Raw genomic sequence first — 21,621 nt, 5'->3', positions numbered from 1 at the left:
ATCTGTAAACTTGGATGGGAAAAATAAATACATCTTTAAATACATTTTCACTAGCTTCTAAATGAAAGTGAGCATTTCCTTCAATTATAAATGATGTAATGGCCACAGTACCTGTGATTTGCCATCAACAGAAATCAGACATTTTTATAACACATTACAATAGTTCCGGACATTTCCAAATATTCACACTCAGCACTACTTTGAAGCAACAGTAACTAATACAACCAACACTAGAACTTTTTATTTAATGTGCTACTACGTAAACACATACTACAAGTTTGGGGTATTTTTTATTATTTTGAAAAATGTCTCTATTATTGGTTTCCTTTGTAGTACTATGTAGTTTTAAAATATATATAAACATTACTCTGAGAGGCCGGGTACGATGGTTCATGTCTATAATCCCAGCAACTTGGAAGGCTGAGGCAGAAGGACAGCAAATTTAAGACCTTGGCAACTAAGTAAAGACTTGGTCTCTATACAGAAATGTTTGGAAAGGGCTGAGGATATAACTCAGTTGTAGAGTGGCCCTAGGTCCACTCCCCAGTACTGGGGGGAAAAATACACTACCAAGAATGAGCCCATCAAACTTCCCCAGAATGTGAAAGCAGACCTCCCACATGGAAGGAGGTCTTGACTCAGCCGAACACACAGGCTTGGAGTCTAAACACAAACTTACACCCTGGCATTGTCACCTGGGGTCTAGAGAAAGTCACTTAGCCTGTCAGAGCCTCAGTCTCTTCATCTGTAAGACTTTTGAGAGTTTGGGGGAAATGAAAATGCATGCAAGAACGTGAATCAAATGATACTGAATCACAGTAGAGACACTGGAGTTAACAGCACAGATGCAGCCAATGTGACTCTTTAAAAGAGAATGTGACCCCCCCCCAAAAAATTTTTTTAATATTTTTTTTTTTAGTCATTGATGGACCTTTATTCAATTTATTTATTTGTATGTGGTGCTGAGAATAAAACCCAGGGCCTCACAAGTGCCAGGCAAGCACTCTACCACTGAGCCACAACCCCAGCCCAAAGTTCAGGCAAAGGTAGAGAGACATTTAGAAGTTTTATAATCCCAGCCCCATAAAAAGGGAACCCTTGCTCTCAGGTAATCTAAAAAGGATAATCCAAAGAGAAGCAAGATATGAGACAAAGTCAGGAGTTCAGCTGATTATTTCACACAATTATATAGATTTTTGTCACTCAAGAAATGCTAACTGACCTCTGCTGAATAAACAAAAAGAGATTAATAACAGTTACATTGAAAAAGCAAGTGGCATACTCTCAAACAAAAATCAACTTTGTTATATTATCTTTACCACAGGGGATAATATAACATCCCTGCATAAACTGTGTGTGTTTTGTTCTGTTTATTTTACAAGTTTCAACAATCACAGATTGATTGGGGGGTGGCTCAGCAGTAGAGTGCTCACCTCCCACATGTGAGGTACTGGGTTCAATCCTCAGCACCATATAAAGGAAATAAACAAAATAAAGATACTGCAACCATATATAACTAAAAAATATTTTTAAAATAAGAAAGAAATTACAGGTGGGGAAAAAATCCAGTTTATTTGTGATTGTGAATTTGAATTAACAAAAAGTAAATGAATTTGCTATTTTATGAAAATACTATTTCTACGAAGGCTCCCCAAATTATGAATATATTATGTATATTTATCTTAATCCTCAGAGATTACAAGTTTTTAAAAGGAAGAAAAGAGAGAGACAGATGATTCCAAAAGTCAAACATGGTAGCTTTAATTTTGAATGTAATAAGAGACTCCCACTCAGAATCTTTTAGTGAACTAACTTCTTGAGATAACAGCCATGAGCTATGGGAATAAATTTGCAAGTGGGGAGGAAGAAAGTAATTTGTACCAGCCAATACTGACACTGGGCTGGTAAATTTCAAATGACTACAAAGCAATGATCATTTTAATCCATCAATGAGACTAATTATAGAACAAAGTATATGCAAACTGAGTAGGGGAAATGGCAAATTGAGACATAATCAGAGTTCCATAGAAATGATCAGGGCATGCTTCCTGGAAGAGACAGGGTATCACAGATCTTAAACATGAATTTGTCCTGATGGGAAATGAGAAGGGGACACTGAGGAATCAAGGATACACAAAGAGGCAGAAGGCAAGCTGGAATCATAGGAATGGTTTAGAAAGTGGTGAAAGACCTCCTTTCCAAATTCAATCATCAAGATAACCAGTCACAGATTACTGGATTCACTATCCAAGGGTAAATGTAGGAAACTGTTCCCCCTAAATCATTTACATCCTCTTGTACACAAAAATAATAGAGTATTTGTAAAAGAGCAGTAACATAGAAACATGCAAATTCTCCCCCAAGAAGGCCTCAAAATATATAAATTCACAACTGAGAAAGCATTTCAGAGCATCTGAAAGCAAAAAACCAGAATTCTGCAAGTTCCTGCCAAGCAAATGGTATTTTTAAAAAATAAGCATATATCGGCCCAAAAGTCACCAAAAAATGTGTTGGTTTAAAGCTTTGGACACTTCCTATTTTAGGAATAGTTTTTCAATTCAGTAGCTTTTTATTTTGAGATCATTTCAGACTTACAGAAAAGTTACAAAAGTACTTAAAAAAATCCACATGTACCCTCCAATGAGATTTCAAAATTAATTTTACCAAATATCTTTGATCATCTTTTATGTGTAAAAATACACATAAATATACACACTAATATATTCTTCTGAAACATTTGATAAGAAGTTGTAGAGACGATGCCTTTTACCCTAAATATTCCAGGATGATTTTCAAAACAGAAGGACAATCTGTAACATAACTACAATACCATGATCAAAATTACACAACTGTTATGGCTTGAAGGAGAAGGAGGACTCTATTAGAAACTGGACTAGAGGCCATTTATATTATATTCTGGCAAAGAAGTTATCTACATTTTGCCTATGTCCCAAGACTTTCTGTGACGCTGAATTTAAAGGCAACAGACTAATTAATCAGGCAGAGGAAATTTCAAAGCAGTACAGCATTCATAGAATGGCATGGATATTGCTGGCAGCTTCTACCAAGTTTACAGTAATAATCAGGAATAGAAAGCAGAACAAAAATATTTGAAAAACTTTGTTTGGCCTGAAAAGTGCAAGTAAAACTGGGGCTAAGGAAGGTGTGGTTGTTAAAGAGATCATAGCCACTAAAGAGAATATAAGCACTTTGTCCCCCACCCCCCAAAAAATAAGATGGCTTGAAGGCATTTTAGGAATTAAGACCATACCCATCTCAGGCTCAAAGGTGTTAAAAGTAAAAATTTATTTGAGAAGAGACCAATAGGGCACCCTGTTTGCATAGCCACTGTACCCAGCCACCCAGGCACTTGGGGGTTGCTACAGCCATGGTCCCAGGAGGTGGTGGCAGACTTTGGCATCAACCATGTGGTATGGTTCTGCAAGAATGCAGGATGCTGGAGTTGGGGGGTCAAGAGATTTCAGAGATCAGGCAAAGTGTAGCAGAACTAGAATTCCTATAGTCAGCCCCGGAGAAAGCATAAAGAAGTGAGAAGGGAGCCAAAGCTACAGTGGAGACCCCCAAGACAAGAACTGAGCAGAGGCAAGCCAAGAGAGAGGTCATATGGGCTGCCATGGACAAGGTCATAGGGGTGGAGTGACACAAGGTCCTCTGTAAAGAATATCATGATGCCATGTGACCCCAATCCTGGACATGGAGCTATAGAATTTGTTTTCACAGATGGATTTTGGTCTTCCTTTGGTCCCATCCTTTTTTTCCATGCCCCTATTTCTTCCTTTTGGAAAGAAAATGTTTACTCTGTGCCATTGTATGTTGAACACATGTAACTTGCTTTTGATCTTGGATCCCATCTAAGACTTTGCCTTAGGTCTCAGATGAGTCAACCATGGACTGGACCTCTTAACCCAAGAGCCAAAATAAACTTTTCCTCCTCTAAGTTGTGCTTGTCAGGTCTTTTGGTTACAGTGATGCAAATCTGACTAAGAAATCAATAGTCATACAACTCCAATCTACAGAATTTATTGTATTTCACAAGGTAATTGTGTGTATATGTGTGTGTGTGTGTGTGTTTAATTATAGCACTATAGTTATACATAATTGTTGGGTTCCTTTTGACAAAATCATACATGCAAGGAATTTGATTTTCAATCCCCACTTTCCACCTTTCCCTCCTCTCCTCCCTCTCCCATTCTCCTTCCTCTACTTTACTGATCTTACTTTTGCTCCTTTATTTAAATGTATGTCTTTTAAAAGGGAAAAAAAATCTGATTCAGATCAAACCCAGTATCATACACATTATCATATTTCTTTACACACTATTGATTTTAACTTTTTCTCCTAGTGCTGGGGATCAAACCTAGGGCCTCATGCATGCTAGGCCAGAGTTCTAGCACTGAACTAAATTTATTGAATGAAAACTTAAATTTAATGAACCCAGGGTAAACAGTACACAACAATTTTGTCCCACTTACATTTTGAATTCTTTTTACATGCTCTATTGTTTTTAACATAGTAGAATCTGGAAAGCCTAACTCATAGAAGCATATGAAGCAGAGTAAATGCTTTTACACCCATAACAAGGTCCACGAGTCTCTTCAGTAGTCTTGTTACTTGTGTTTATTCTCATTTCTCATTTAACCCACCAATACCTTGAAGCCAAAAAGTGTCACTCATCTTTAGATCCCTCAAAACTTACACATAAATATAAATGTTTGAAAAGCAAATACATTTGATATTTGAAAGGTATTTCAACAGGACAGACAGAAGAGAAGTATTCTTTTCAGGTTAAACTCTTCATTAAGATTCTCCATGGAGAGAAAAGGGAACTAAGCGTACATTTAAAAAAAAAAGAGTCTAAGAGGGTCTAAACACAAAACATTATCTTTAACAGTGGTTCTAACCATTTAGGCTTATTGCCTTCAAGGTGTTGTGGCTAAATAAGAAATAGGAATAAACATAACTATTTTTCACAGAGACCAGGCAAAGTATAGTAGGATTAGAATTCCTGTGAGACAACTGCATAGCCTTGTGAGACTCATTATGGTGAAAAAGCATAAAAAGACTCTACATTCCACCCCTCTACTACTAATCTTGGACAGGGACTCCTTGATCAAGTTCCTTTTTATAGCTAGTGGGGCTACTGCCACAGTCAATTGATTCTAAGCCACACATGTATTCACATTTTAAAGTCTCTGATAATGATGGCACCTTTCTGTCACTGAAGGCCAAGTGGCAGTCGTAACATACATCATGACACTGTGAAGGATCAAAAAAGCAAAAACATCAAAATATGCAGGATGAGTGCCAGCTGTTTGGGAGAAAACTCCAGAGTGGACAGAAGAGTACTATTTTTAAGAAATGTTATATCACTAGCACTCGAGTGTCACAGAGGGTGATGGAGTGCCATAAACACTGACGAGGACAACTCAGTCAGGAAATGATTCAGAAGACTTAGATTCCAAATGTAAGTTTCAAGAATATTGGTACTGGGCTGGGGATTTGGCTCAGGGATAGGGCACTTGTCTAACATATGCAAGGCCCTGGGTTCCATACAGCACCACAAAAAAAAAAAAAGAAAAAGGAATATTGTTACCAATTCATTATCCCTAAATTTTCCTTTTTATCTATGCTCTTCCAGTAAGTATAAAATGAACACTCCAATAGATAAGAAAGCAGTTTATCATAGCTTAACTGTCAACACTATTTCTTAGTGGAACATAAAATAATGATGTATATCATGATTGCTGGCATCTCAGATGCAATAAAACAGTTTTCCCAGCAAAGGAGAAGGCTGACCAACGTTCTTGGAGAGTTTTTTCCAAAACAGACGCCAGCCAAGCCAGCATTTCACCTGCCACCTTTAACTGCTCCAGACACTGATGAGGTGCTTGCAAGCCAGCAGGACACTGCACCTCTCCAGCCACCACTCCCGAAAGCTGCACTTTGGAAGCAGTGTCTCCATCTCCAGAGTAATGTGCTCCTGGCTCGCAGAGGGTGGGGGAGCAGCGCAGAGAGCCAGCGCGACACACACGTCCTACAAACCAAAGCACAGCTGGGAGATTAAATTTAGACCTACCAACCTTGACAGTCCCCTTTTAATTACTGTTTTTTCCCTAATTCTCTAGAGTTTTTTAAAATCTGGAAGCTGCCAAAAACATTTTTCAGTTGGCCAAGTTATACTGAGCATCAAATCCAAATAATAAATCATTTTAAAGTAATAGATCTTTTTAAATATATATATTTGTATACCCTGATAATCTTTATGTATTTTTGTCTAATTTTTTTAAATTTATTTATTAGATCTCTGTGTGTGTGTGTGTGTGTGTGTGTATGTGTGTTTGTGTATACAAAACATGCAAATGAATATTTAAAGATAAAGTTATATTTCAGATAGGGGAAAAGTTCAAAAAAGGGGATTCTCACTTAATAAATGTTCACAGACATACACAAATAAGCTCATAACTATATATGCTATGACTTGGGTAATAAATATACACAGCTGAAAACTCAATTATTCATTCAAAAAATGTTTTACCTTGGTAGCAGTGTTAGGATACAAAGATGAATGAAAATGGTTCCTATTTTTAAAACTTATAAAGGAATTAAAGCTAAGAAGTCCATTCTACCATTTGACAGATACAAACACAAAGGCCCAGAGAGATAAAGAAACCTATCCAAGTCAAATGGCTAGTTGGTCATAAGACAGGATAGAAGCATTTTCAATACACTAACTTAGCCTCTACTGTACAGTCTTTCAGGTATTATAAGGAAACCTATGGTGATTCAAGACTGGCTGGTCCCCAAGCACCATGCTCCTTCCACCCAACCACAGTGCAAGGTTGACATTTACTGCAAAGGTGTTTGTAAGTAACCTCTAAGGCCACACAGAGGAGATGCAGAGGCCTATCTGAGACAACTGGGAGAACCTCTCACCAAATCCTGCAGCCTGTGACTCTCTGTGATCAAACAAGCCTTCCCATTCCTACTTAGAGAGACTTACCCACTCAGCCCCAAGCCAAAGCACTGAGCAGTACTCTGCTACTCATAGAAAAAGTCAAGAAAAAAATCAAATATAATGTCTTTGCTATTACATTCTCTCAAGAAACCCTAGTAACAATCAGATTCATGGTGAGAAACCATCCACAGCCATTATTTGTGTTAAATCAGGGTTAAATAGATCCTATCAGCCATCCCAAAACATTAATCTTAAGCATCCTACTTTTCAAGATAGTTGCCAATCATATGAAAAAGAAAATGCACATTCAATAATGATAAATGTTCTAAAGGATTACTCTGGTGATAGAGTGTCAGGAAATAACTGTTTTATTTAAGTTATTTGATGAGGAATTCATTCACGATTTCTTGTGGATAGATTATATGATGAATAACTTTTGGCTATGATCTTTGTTCATTCTTCAAGAGGCCTAAATTTGCATGAATGAGCAAACCAGAGTAGGTGTTCCCTGCTGTTTCAGCAAAACAGAAATCACCAGTCCCTATAATCTGGAAGAAAACAAAAACCACATTAAACACTTTACTAAGGGTGCATGCTTTATTAATCTATATGGCTTCAAAAATACTTTAATATAAGACACTGTAAAAATAAAGTGTCAGTTAATGAAAAATATGAAATCAACCACATAAAGAACAAACTATATCCACCTCTCTTATTGTGAAGGTGACAGAAAATACCACTATTCCTTCTACTTCTGCCAAGGCGATGTCTTTTTTATTAAGACAAAGCAATGTATTACTCTCTGAAGACAAACAACTTCAATGACATGAAATATAAAATTACATTGTTCAAATATACTCAACAATGCCACTCTGCTAATACTAAAACAACTCGATGAAGCATTCCTATGGTAGAGAGCCTGAAGCTACTACAAAGGCTCAGCAGCAGCTCTCTCACACATTCCTCACATCTCTGAATGGGTTAATGAATTTCCAAAGTCCACGCCATGAGCTCCAAGTCAAAGATTCAAAAATAATAATAAATATGGACTTGAAATGTGAGTCAGTGATAGAGGGCTTGCCTAGCATGTATGAGGCTCTATATTCAATGTCTGGCACTCAAAAATTAATTAATTAGCCAGGGGTGGTGGTGCACACCTGTAATTCCAGTGGTTCTGGAGGCTGAGGCAGGAGGATCAGAAGTTCAAATCCAGCCTTATAAATTCAATGAAGCCCTTAGCAACTTAGTGAGACCCTGTCTAAAACAAAAAATAAAATGGGCTGGGGATGTAACTCAATGGTTACCTAGGTTCAATCCTTGGTTTTAAAAAAATAATTAATTAATTAGTTAGTTAAAAAATATAATATAATGTATTCCATATCCCTAAGTGTACATGGAAAATACAGGAACAGAAAAAAAAATGAGGGTATTTTTTTAAATCTGACAAAATTTCAAGTCTTTCTAATAGCTTTATTTAGGTAAAATTTATATATCATAAAACCACTCATTTAAATAGTATAATGCAATGGATTTTAGTAGACTCAATGTTGTACAACCATCAGCAGTGACTCACTGAGCTTGCTACTACCACCAACCCACCCCCTCAATCCCCAGGCAGCCATTAATCTACTAGTTTGGGGATCAGACAATACACAGTCTTTTGTGACTGGCTGCTTTCATCAAACATAATGTTTCTGAAGTCAAAAGTACTTTGAAGAAGCTGGGAATGCTCAAAAGGGGGTCCTTCTATTCATTCTATCCTCAAATGTGTCTTGAGCACGTTCTACAGGTGAGGCAGATGCCATATGGGTCACAAGGGTTCAGGTATGCATTCTGTTCTCACAGAGCTTAGTGCACGGTAAAGGTGCAAACATAACTAAAAATAACTTATAAAATATAGAAAGTAGTGAATTCTCAGAGAAAAATACAATTCCATGTTAATATAGAAGAAGACAATATAAACAAGAACAAGGAAAGTTCTAATAAGGCAAACTTCAAGGTGATCTCCTTCTCCTCCTGCCCCTTCTCACATATACGTTAGTTAAAATTGGGTATAAAGATGTAGAGATGAAGGCATTTCCTACAGAAGCAAATCCACACTCCTTAGCTTTGCTATTTTATCTGCATTTACTCCTTATATCCTCATCTCCCACTAAGTATCTGCATTTCCAGAAATGCAGATACTAGTTATAATTCCCAGAAAGCGCCAAGTCCTTCATGATTCTAACCACAGCACCCTCATTTCTTCTCCCAAGAAATGCCTTTTCCCTTTCCCATTATCCTCTACCACTAAACCCATCGTGCCTTATTGTTGACTCCATTCACCCTTCAATATTAAACTCCAACATCACCTCCTTTTTCATGAAGTCTAGCCTGCCCTTCCCAGGGACAGTGAGTCTCAATCAATCCTCCATGCGTCATGTGTATTTCCATTATAACTCATACTGCTCTATTCATCTCTGAAATCCAGCTCTTACTACAATGTCAGGAACACAGCCAGGACTAGAAAAATGTTTACCGGAACAAGGGAACAGAACACCCAGTGAAAGGCAAAGAGGGGGCACAGAAAGTAGCTCACTTTTGTAAGGGTCAACCTGGAGCAGGTGAAAGGAAGCAGTGAAGCTGTGGCCCTGGCTGCTACGTTAAAGAAGAAAAAAAAGAAAGCGACATCTATTGATCTCCTGCTATATTTCAACATCTGCACGTTATCTCATTTAGTCTCTATGACAACCATGTGAAATTGGCATTAGTCTCTCCATTTTATCCTGGAGGAAAATGAGACAACTTGCCCAAGATCACACGACTATTAAGTGGAAGCAGCTCTTTGAACACTAAACACACACCACAAATACCCCTCCATTCAGAGGTGATGCGACTACAGCCTTTTCACTTGTTTTCAGAAAAACTAAGGTTCATTTCCTTTGTCTCCCTGTTTTTGAAACCACACAATCATATTACTACACTGCTGGCAAAGCAGAAGTGATGATTCTGGACGGGGCCTTTGCACCCGGATCTGTCCAGCCTGGTACAAATCATGCCTACTGAACTATATCAGAAAGGATGCTATTGGCCTGAGCACCAGGTGGTCTCCATGATGATTCAGCTAAAGGAATCTCACTTGAATCGAGAGAAGAGGTGGTTTCCAATCAAAATATAACACAGCCTTAAAAAGTATCAGGTCAAAGTCCCACAAAACATACTAAGTATAACAATGAACAATAAAGAAATCACTGTTTTTAAGTTTTTAAAACTCTGTCAGTTGTACCCAAATATGGGTTATGAAACAATGATTATGTCAGAGGTATAGTGTTTGATAGGGAAAAAGAATTAGAATAAGTAACTTTTTATTCGAATGTTTACCAGGCTTGATAAAAAATATTTTTAATTATGTGGATCATGTTTTTCTTAGATTTTTATTTAAAAAATTATAAAATATGTCAAAGGTCAAAGAATAATCATGAAAAAGGGATTATAACTTCTCAGAATCTTATAATACTCTAAAAAAGTTTCTGAGATAGAATATTAAAGCAACATTTCAGGAAAGCTTTAAAAAGATGTCACAAAAGCAGATTATGGGCTCAATCCCATGGGATTCCCAGAGAAATCAACATGTTATTTAGAAAAATTAAAGAAACACACTGTACCCAATGGGTCTGTGTTGTCCCACAAAATTAAACAAAAGCTGCTTAGCCAGTCTTATTTTTCCTGCTGGTGAAAGTGAAACATGAATGGAAAAAGAAACGAGGTGAGTGGCCTTATTATGGTTGTAGTGCAAGGGTACAGGCAGTTAAAGCTGCGTTTCAATGGGAATAAGTTGAGGGCTGTTGGGAATATTTTATTAAAATAATTGTTTAAATAATTAAAAGGATAAGATTCAGAATCCATAACCTAGTTGGTTATGACAAAATCTTTTATTTCTTTTCTTCAATACTAGAAACTGAACCCAAAGGTGCTTAATCACTAAGCTACATCCCCAGCCCTTTTTATTTTGTATTTTGAGACCAGGTCTTGACAAGTTGTCAAGGCTGGCCTTGAACTTGAGAGCCTCCTGAGTCAGCCTCCTGAGTCCCTGGGATTACAGGTAGACAAAACAATTTTGAGGTAGTGTTGACCTTACACTCTGCTTTAATGCTTTTGATTTAAATCAAGACTATCCTGATTATAGTAATTGATTTTCTTGTCATTCCTCACATTTATCTTGAAAAAATGGTAGATGGCAATCAATATTTTATCTTATTTTTTAAGGTCATCAGATGATCATTATGTCAACAGCAAGACTAATTACACCTTGATGAATTTATTTAGTGAACTTACCAAATAAAATATAGAGCAAAGCCAATGTGATAGCACAAAACAGACGTGATGAGGTCAAAGAGAAGCAAGGGTAAAAGCCCACAAGAGCAGTACCAAATTCTTGGCCATTTTTCTTTTTCTTTGTTAGTTAGGACTCAGATGTTGATGTGTGTTTGCACACACAGGGAAGCCAACTTTCCTGTCCCCCCACACTGGCCTGGGGAGACAAAAGAAACCAAGCCAAACCTCAATTCTTCTGAGCTTCAGGACACCAGGACCCCAGGCTTCAAACAGACAGCGCTGTGCTTTGTCAGTGATGGCCTCAACCCTAGCAGACCCCAGGAAGCCCTGCTATAAGAGGCACTTTCTTATGAACCTGCTGAAGACCCACATCCACGACTAACAGAACCAATTCAAGAGAAAGACCCCTTTTCCTCCTTGTCTCTAGGTACAACAGACATGTATTTACACATCTCAGGTTTCACTCTGATATGCTTTAGCTCACTCACTCCACAAACATTAACTGAGCAACCAAAATTACAACACAGTCCCTGTGGCTAAGGGTACAGAAGATGAGCAGCCACATTCAAAGCCTCATAAGCAAGCAGGGAAAACAGGTAAAAGTGTAACTATAACACAATGAAGTAAACATGAGAACAAGCATCAGGCCAGTAGAATTAGTGCTACAAGAAAAGGATATTCCCCAAACAGGCATCCATCTGGGAAGTCCACACTGGAAAAATGAGGAAATGGCTCCTAAAGAAAGGCAAACTTCCCCAACCCTCTGAGACTCTCTTCTATCCCACTTTGCCTTATCATCTGGCCCCAGCTGGCCAATGTTTACCTGTAACAAACACAGTCCAATAACTGCTCTTCACCTGCACACAAAGAGGTCAACACCAACACAAGAGCAAGTGCAGAAATCAGGGCCATAAAAAGAGGTCCTGAGAGAAAAAACATGTGGGAAAACAGAAGTTGTGGTGTCTGAGGGAGAATGGCAAGGGAACAGGCATTTCTGGAACTGTGGTAAGTACTCTGACAACTACTCTGATAGACAAAGGTCAAACAGGCGGCCGTGGGGCCACACGAGAGGGGCATGGAGCCCAGACTGAGCATCAGGAAACACTTCCAGGGGTGCTTTCTAACTCATACAAAAGTAGGGGGTGAAATGGGAGTGGGGCTGAGCTAGACATTTAGAGGAACAGTGTTAAGACAAACTAGAGCAACAATCAAAAACCCAACAAAAACAAGTTCAAGGACACTCAAGAACTTCATTATGACTAGATAAAGTTCAATGTGAGAGAGGAGGGCCTGGGAGATGAGGAAGAGACAGATTGTGCAGGACCTTGTTGACTTATAAAAGAGATTTAGGCTTCCTCCAAAGAGAAGCGAGGAAGCCTCCCAAGTTTTCAAGAGGAACACCATAATTGGTTTCTGCTTTGGAAAGATTACTGGAACTACAGTTAAAATAGATGGGGGAATAAAGTCTGGAGGCGGGAGCAAGGCAATGACATCAGCATGGGAGAAACTGTAAAACTTGCAATCAGAAAATGGAAAATGCAGAGCAAGGATCCACCACTATTCATCAAATACAGAGCAGGGTCTGTGGGTGTCCCCTACAGGACTATAGCAATGATGGGGGACTATAGCAAAATAATAAAAGGAGGAGGAGAAAGAAGAGGAGAGAGAGGAGGAGCAAAGGAGTGTGAAGTGAGAAGCTGAGCAGCACTACTCACATACCTGACAAAGGGAACAAGTCCTGCCACCAAAACGGGTGCACAGGACTGGTCTGAAGCAGCTGTGTATCTCCCACCTACAATCTGTGAGATGTTCCAACAATCTTCTATCGTTAATAGTAATGAGAGTTACCACTACTACCTCGTAACTTCAAGTAATTTCAAGTTCCGATCATTTGATGCTGGCTACTTGAATACATATTTCAATTAGCCACTCATTCAGGGGAACCAGGGCACATAAGCACCAGAATACTGTCCTGCGCCTGTCACTGTAACGCCAAGAAAAAGTTTAAAGATCCTCACTGTAATGATCCAAATGGGTTCCCAAGGCTTTTCAAGGAAGCTCAAGTATCTTGACAGCTGTCAACAAAGTGTCAAGTAGCCCTGTGGGCAGAACAGGTTTAAAAGGGGACTTAAAAGTGCTTATTGTTCTCTGGTAACATGGTTGGCCTAATACAGTGCACTGTGGGAATAAATGAACAAACCAGAGAGATAGGAAAGGATGAAGGGAAGAAATAAAATGCTGTGTCAGGCCTTACTTTTTAAAATGTTTTTTTACAAGGAAAAACATCATCATCAACAACAATAGCCTACTATTTGGCTGACAGCTGGAAAGTCAATGGATTGATTTTGAATACCTCCACTTGCAATAGAAAAATGTACATCTGAAACTCCCTTGGGCAATTTATTTTAAGAGATCTGGGCCATCCAGATGATGCCCTCAAAGCCTGTCAAATTCCAAGAAAAGCAATAGTATTGTTAAGTAAGTGTTTATTTTACAACTGGCACATAAAATTTAAATCAAAACCGGTATTTTTATGTATTGTTTGTGCCATGCTTTATATTCCATTAGAGCAGCCTATATAACCAATGTCATATATTTTATTTTCTAAGCCCTGACACCTAATTACAAAACTCCTACTTTAAAGTTGTTCTATCATTGATGATATCCATGATTTTCTTGGTTGTTATGACCAAGAGCAACATTTGTTCTCTGAGAAAATGCAATCCACTATGTTACAACTCACTTTAAAATGTCCAAAATCTACTGCAGCAAAATGGGGAGTTTCTTTAAAACAGCTTCTCTTTTTCCCTGCGGTCACCGAAGGTACCAGGGAGTAATGCCTGGTTTAGCTTCCAGGCTAGCATACGCTGGCATTGCTGAGGTTCTAATGTCCTTATGCAATACACCTTCCTAGATGCTGCTGCTATTTAGGAAGTCAGGCACAAGCAGGCACTTGAGTTCATAGGACCTGGAAGCACTATGTGAAGTAAATTAGTGGTCACTGAGCAGCAGCCACTGAAGACTCACCAAATAGCAGCTGAGGCCAGTGTTAATCTCCTCACTAGATCAATGGGCAAAAGCTCCTAATTGCAGGAAACTAGAGGAAAGTGTGACTCAGGCAAAGAGTGATGAATCAAGTGGCACGTAAATGAGTACTCTAGACCAGAGGAAAGGGATTGAGAGTCAAGGACTGCCACCACCCAGCCACACAGCCTCAGTCACCAAGTGCCCCCAAGTCGTCCTCTGAGTTTGCTATCATGACCTAATTTCCCTGGCTCTAGTTTTTAGTTCATCCTTTACATTATCCTTCCAAGAACCTGCTCTTACATCTCACTTCCCCTGCTCATGTTATATCCTTCATTTTTTTTTTTCTTTTCTCTTTTTGCTGTGGGGCTAGTTAAGGGCAAATAAAAATGCTAATAAGGCTACTTACTTTGTTACTGAAAATGAAATTTTCTTTATTTAGTTCTATAGTGGAAAATACATATTCTTACCTTTCAGATTTCTTTATTAAATATAAAAATATCAGCAAGAAAATCAGCACTGCATTTTTAACCATAAAAATGTTACTAAGGAGGGCTGGGGATATAGCTCAGTTGGTAGAATGCTTGCCTCACATGCACAAGTCCCTGCGTTCAATCCCCAGCACCACCAAAAAAAAAAAAAGTTACTAATATCTGAGAATACATGAAGGAGCAACTAATGCAAATTTCTAAACTTACATCCTAAAATTAGATGGACCTGCTCAGTAGCTGTCTAGGCCCTATAGAATAAAATTCAAGACCTTATCTTCTCCAACCTACTCACCAGTTAGACCCCAGGAAACCTTTATCCGAATTAATCTGGTCTGTATACTGACTCTACCAGGGCCACCTTCCACACCAACACCCCTCCCATACCATCAAGGTTGGCTCAAATCCACTTCCTGATGGCAAGGCTGCCTGCCTGCTCAAGCTCCTGATCCTTTTTCACTGAATCCCTAATGCACCTTCCAGACCTCTTTATATATTCTATCTCACTTACATATCCATTCACCAACTCAAAAACATTAACAGACAGGTGAAGGGTACTTAACTGGCACTCAGGCACTCCACTTTAATGGGAAATATGCTTTGACCAAACTAAAAGTTCCTTGAAGTCAAAGATCACCACCATTTGAATACTTCTTGATGGATGGAACTAACAATGTGAGTTCTTTAACCATCCATTAAATATGGACTGTTTATGGAATCTCTTTTAAGAACAGAATATAGGGCTGGGGTTGTAGCTCAGCCATAGAGCACTTGCCTAGCACATGTGAGGACTGGATTTGATCCTCAGCACCACATACCAAAAAAAAAAAAAACCAGAATATACAGCTGGATGTGGGTGGCACATGGCTGTAATCCCAGGGGCCCTGGAAGCTGAGGCAGGAAGACTGCAAGTTCAAAGCCAGCCTCAGCAACTTAGCAAGGCCCGAAGCAACTTAGCAAGACCCTGTCTCAAAATAAAAAATAAAAAAGGGGTGGGGATGTGGCTCAATGGTAAAGTGCCCCTGGGTTCAATCCCAGTACCAAAAAAAAAGAACAGAATATACTGATTTAATACCTTGGAACTCTTAAGCAAATTATCCATTAATGGACACAGCTAAGATACCTGTACATTTGTATAACAGTACCGAGTTGAGATGGTGGTATCCATGAAATTTCATATATTAAAAATTGAAAATCAAGACATTGCAATCCCCTTCAGATCTTATAACTCAAGTCAAAGAAACAAGTACAACTTGTTTACTTTGAACTCTCCCTAGGGTGCTATATCTAAAAGAGCCTTAAAGAGCTGTTTAAAAATAACTAGGAAGGCCAGATTCCGGAAGAAAAATACATAGAATATATAGATGAATTTGTTTCCCTAAATTGGCTGTTTAGTTTGGGCTGTGCTATTTCCTGCTCGAATTGGTTTCCTGCAACTTGTTAAGGCTGCCAAATACTTAGTGATCTCAGTGATATACTTAACACAAATTGGCAAATCTTTCTTATTTTTCACAATGACAAGAAATTTACAGAGAAACTTGTACAGTGAGGATAATAATAAAAGTAAGTTCATCTGTCTTTTCTTCCAGATTTATCATTTTCATCTGGTTGCTAGTGGCTTAGGAAGACAACAAATAGCTTCCTAATATCGCTTCCTGTTTGTTTTTTTCATATTGATTTGGAGACAGTTTCTTCAGCAGTAGGCAGGGTCAAACATGAGCAATCTGACCTCACCACGAGCCAGAAAAACTAAAAGATCAGGATGGAAAAGAAAAAAATCAATACTCACATCGATTTTTAAAATCAAAAAATTCAAGACGTTCATGAAAAGGTGAGTTTATAACTATGTGCAATGGCATCTCCTTATGTCAGCCTAAGGAAAAAACTACCTGGTATAAAAGCAAACCAATATTGTTGAATTTGAGGCAGTGAGGATACAGTTAAGTTCTTTAGAGCACAATCATTTATTAAAGTGGCATTACAATCTGCTGTGTGTCACATAGTATATTATTTTGCCCAAACAGCTTTACATGCAAATACTTATTGCAACGAGTCATTGATCTGATTCAAGGTTTGGCAAAAATGAGTTTCAGTAAAGTCTTCAGAGGAACTCACTTACTTGGAGTATAAATTATATTCTCAAAACTATGTATACCATAAAACTTACTTCCTATATTCAGAAATCCTAGGGCTCTCAGTCCATCAAATACACTGCCCTATATTCACACATCTGAATAGCCTAAGGCTGGTTGAATAAGAGTCCTGTGAGAAAGAAAGTATTTTAATAAATATTAAAAATTCAACTCACATTTAATATATAATTTACTTGACATTGAAAAATGTAGAAAAGGCTGGTGACATTTTTATCAATACATTTTTGTAGACTCGAAAAATTATTTCATAACACATCTAAATTATAAATCATATGAAGTCTATTATTGAGTACTAACTTAAACCCCTAAATGAGACAAACTCAGAAAAGTCTTTCTATTTTTATCAACATATTTTTAAATTCTAAAGAGAATAAAATTTTGTTAATTTACACAATTGTAATCTAATTGCATTCTTAACCTAAAGGCAAAACAGCATGCCAATCTGAGTTCCTTTCTTGGCTTAGCTGGAATGGGGTAGAGAAATCACATAACATACTCAAAAAATCTATCCTATTAGCCTTACCAAGCCCTTCTCATATCATGGTGTAGACAAGAAAGAAGTCTTTGCATGCATGGTACATGGAGAGCACAAGTGGTCCATCTACTCCAAGGCTAAGAAGCCAGAGCCTATATCCAGCAAAATTAAGCCTCAGATTTGAAGAGGAAATAAAAACCTTTCATGATAAACAAAAGAATTTGCAACAAGAAAGCCTGCACTTCAGAAATTTCTCAACAAGATACTCCATGAAGATGAAAAATGGGAAAAAAAAAAAAAAAAGTGAAAACCAGTGAAGGGAGGAACTACACTAAAAGAACACTTGTTTATAGCAGCACAATTCACAATAGCTAAACTGTAGAACCAACCTAGATGCCCTTCAGTGGATGAATGGATAAAGAAACTGTGGTAGATATACACAATGGAATATTACTCAGCAATAAAAGAGAATAAAATCATGGCATTTGCAGGTAAATGGATGGAGTTAGAGAAGATAATGCTAAATGAAGTTAGCCAATCCAAAAAAAACCAAATGCTGAATGTTTTCTCTGATATAAGGAGGCTGATTCATAGTGGGGTTGGGAGGGGGAGCATGGGAGGATTAGATGAACTCTGGATAGGGAAAAGGGATGGGAGGGGAAGGGTGGGAGATGGGGGTAGAAAAGATGGTGGAATGAGATGGACATCATTACCCTAAGTACATGTATGAAGACATGAATGGTGTGGATATAATTTGTATACAACCAGAGACATGAAAAATTGTGCTCTATATGTGTAATATGAATTGTAATGCATTCTATTGTCATATATAACAAACTGGAATAAAACATAAAATTTTTTAAAAAAGAATAGTCAATCAAAGGAGAAACTAATTCAGATTAAAAACTAGAAATAAACCAAAAGGACCCGGAACACAAATCATATCTCAATAATAACCTAGAGAAATCACATACATACTCAAAGAACCTGTCCTATTAGCCCTGTCAAGCCCTTCTCATATCATGGTGTAGACAGGAAAGAAGTCTTTGCATGGTGCACAAGTGATCCAACTACTCCAAGGCTAAGGAGGCATCACCTGCAGCAGCACACTCATAACACACAGGATGGAAAGCTATGCCAAAGACAGATGTCAAGGGAGTACACCTTAGGGGAATGCTCCTAGAAGTTTCCATAATTGATGGTCCTCGGATGTGGAAGGGGCGGGAATAAGATTCACAAACACAGAAACACACAGAGCTATCTACCCTCCACAACCTCTATCACCACATCACTGAAACCATCTGATAAAACTCACAATGCCAAGCACTGGAGTATTCTAGTCTAGAGCGGTGCGGCAGAGCTTCCTGCAATGACAGTAGTGTTCTCTATCTGCGCCGTCCAACATGGTAGTCTTGTCTCTAGCCACACGCAGCTACGGAGCATGAAATGTATGCAGTGCAACAGAGAAACTAATAGTTCTATTTTAGTTCATTTTAATTATCTTTATGTAACAGTTGCATGTGACTAGTAGCTACCAGTTAGAAAGTATAGTTCTAATCTGACCACCAAAACACAAGGTGACATTCTAAAAACTTTCAGTGCCCACCTGGTCACAACTGGGCAAGGACCAAAGAGCTCATTTATGATGTCAAACCAGAAATGGAAAGGGATGGATCCCTAGCCAAAGCTAGAGGTTATCATGCCAGAGAGTGTCCTGCTCTGAAGCCACACACACATGAGCATTCACAGAAGTTTGCAAACCACGTCTACTCTCTCAAAGTACCCTAAGAAACTAACCCAACAAGGAAAGCATTTTCTCTCATTTGCCTCTCTACTGAATGATAGTCAATATGGAAAAAAAGCTATAAAAACCAACAAGCACTATAGACAGTTCTTTCCTGAGCTCAAGCTGAACATCATTACCTTCTGACTAGTTTCTGTTACACCCTTTCTACAAATGAAGCAAGGTGGTATTCAGATTATAATAAAAAGTGGTTGATTACATTTGCTCTAGTCACATGGACATGAGCCCAACTCTCAACTCTATTACTCACCAGCTGTATGATTCTAGGAAAAATAATCACTTTGAATCTCAGTTGCCTGCTACATGAAATGGGTTAATAACAGCTCCCCTCTCAAAGGATTGTAAGGATAAAATAAGAGCTATAAAAGGATTTAGCAGAACATCTACCACATTACAATTTTAAGTGTTGTTTATCACTATTTCATTATCATCACCACCATCCTAGCTTATTAATACAGAGAATAGGGGGAAAAAACCTACCTAGAACAAATTATTTTAGAACAAATTCCAATTTTAAAAATATTCATATCAAAAATTATTCTTAAACCAAAACACTTAACATATGTAATCTCATTATCATCTAGGCTTCTTCCATACTAAGTTTTTTACTTTGCTTCTAGTCTTATTATAAATTTAGTTATATCTGCCCAAATTCTCTAAACCCTGAAAGGACAGGGTTTTTTTATATTTTGTCCTCTCAAATTAGCTCAAAAACCTAATTATTTGCAAAGTAAACATTTAATAAATGTCACTGAAATTAAATTTATAGAATTGTATTCCAGAATGATCAAAAGTAGTTACTTTTTGTTTGTGGTACCAGGGATTGAACCCAGAGGGGTTAAACCACTGAGCTACATTCCCAGCCCATTTTTTATTTTTTTATTTTGAGTCAGGGTCTCATAAGGTTGCTTGGGGCATCGCTAAGTTTCTGAGGCTGGCTTTGAACTTGCACTCCTCCTGTCATAGCCTTGCACCACCACACCTGGCAGAAGTCGTTACATTTAAAATGAATAATGGTATTTGTCCTAAATTAATTCAACAAACAGTAATGAGCACTTACTAAGAAGCAGGAACTATCCCAGGAGCTGGGAATTCAGTTGGGGACAGATAAGGACAAAGGCCCAACAGCTTATCTTCTGAAGAGAACAGTGAGAGCAGGTAAGTAAAGGAAGGGTGGTAGGTGATGATGAATGACAAGATGATGCTGGACAGGCAGATGGGCCATCATGATATTCCTCGGGAGCCAAGAGAAGCAGTTCTGACTGCAATCTTTGTACCCCTGGGACGTGACATGAACTGACTTACTGTTTTGTTGTGTGGTTTTTTTTGTTTTTTTTTTTTTTGGTTTTTTAGTTGTAGATAGACACAACACCTTTATTTCATTTATTTAAATTTATGTGTTGCTGAGGATCAAACCCAGTGCCCCACACGTGCCAGGTGATCACTCTACCATTGAGCTACAATCTTACTTTTTTTATAAAATTGCATGGGGGCCAGATAAGAGGCTTCTGTAGTAAGTTTGGTAAGAGTGATGGTTTATCTGGATTATAGCTGTAGCAGTAGACATGGACCCAGAAGGATAATTCAAACATATTTCAGAGCTGAACAAGACAAGACTAGCTACCAAACTGATGTAGAAGTAAGGAGAAAAGGAAACGAGAATGAAATCTCCAGTTTGGGGTTTGACTACCTGTGGGGAAAGATGGAGAAGAGAAGCAAGTCTTTAAGAATAAAAGGGAGGCTGGGTAAAATAAAGACATTCTGTCCATCTGCAACTACAAAAAAAAAAAGTTCAAAAAAAAAAAAAATTCCCATGGGAGGCTGGGGTTGTGGCTCAGTGGTAGAGCACTTGCCTTGCACACATGAGGCATGGGTTTGATCCTCAGCACCACATAAAAATAAATAAACAAAACAAAGGTATTGTGTCCATCTACAACTAAAAAAAAAAAAAAATTTTTTCTTTTTAAAAAGGAATAAAAGGGACTTGGAGGATCTATTAAGCTGGAGCGTGCTCACTTTCTATCAAGTGTTAATTGGTCATGAAGCTTCTAAATTCTCCTACCAAACAGGAAGCTTTGAAAGGGCAAGAACTGTTTCTTGTTAATCCTAGTACCCACAGCACTGAACATACCAGAAGTTCAACTATGTCCACCAAATAATGATCAGCAAGGGGGCTCACAACTGCCCCAAGTAAATGGCACATGGGCAGCTGCTCACCCTTCTCAATTTCAGTCTTTGGCCAAATTTACCCCTTTCAAATAAATATGAAAAATTTTCACTTAGTCCAAAATTAACCATTCCAATTACCTTTCTATTGTCATTTTACAAAAATAAAATGGCAACGGAAAAATAATTTACAAATGTTCATCCATCAATTGGGCAGTATC

At 38.1% G+C, this 21,621-nt stretch overlaps 1 protein-coding gene across 1 annotated transcript in view; it reads right to left on the bottom strand.

Moving 5' to 3' along the window:
* Chchd3 (coiled-coil-helix-coiled-coil-helix domain containing 3) overlaps positions 1-21,621 on the bottom strand; it is a 268,160-nt gene that overhangs the window by 234,392 nt on the left and 12,147 nt on the right. The window lies entirely within an intron of this gene.

The sequence above is a fragment of the Marmota flaviventris genome, chromosome 1 (genome assembly GCF_047511675.1).
Source record: "Marmota flaviventris isolate mMarFla1 chromosome 1, mMarFla1.hap1, whole genome shotgun sequence".
NCBI lineage: Eukaryota > Metazoa > Chordata > Mammalia > Rodentia > Sciuridae > Marmota > Marmota flaviventris.
The sequence above is the reverse complement of the archived record's forward strand: the minus strand, read 5'-3'. Positions and strand labels throughout refer to the sequence as shown.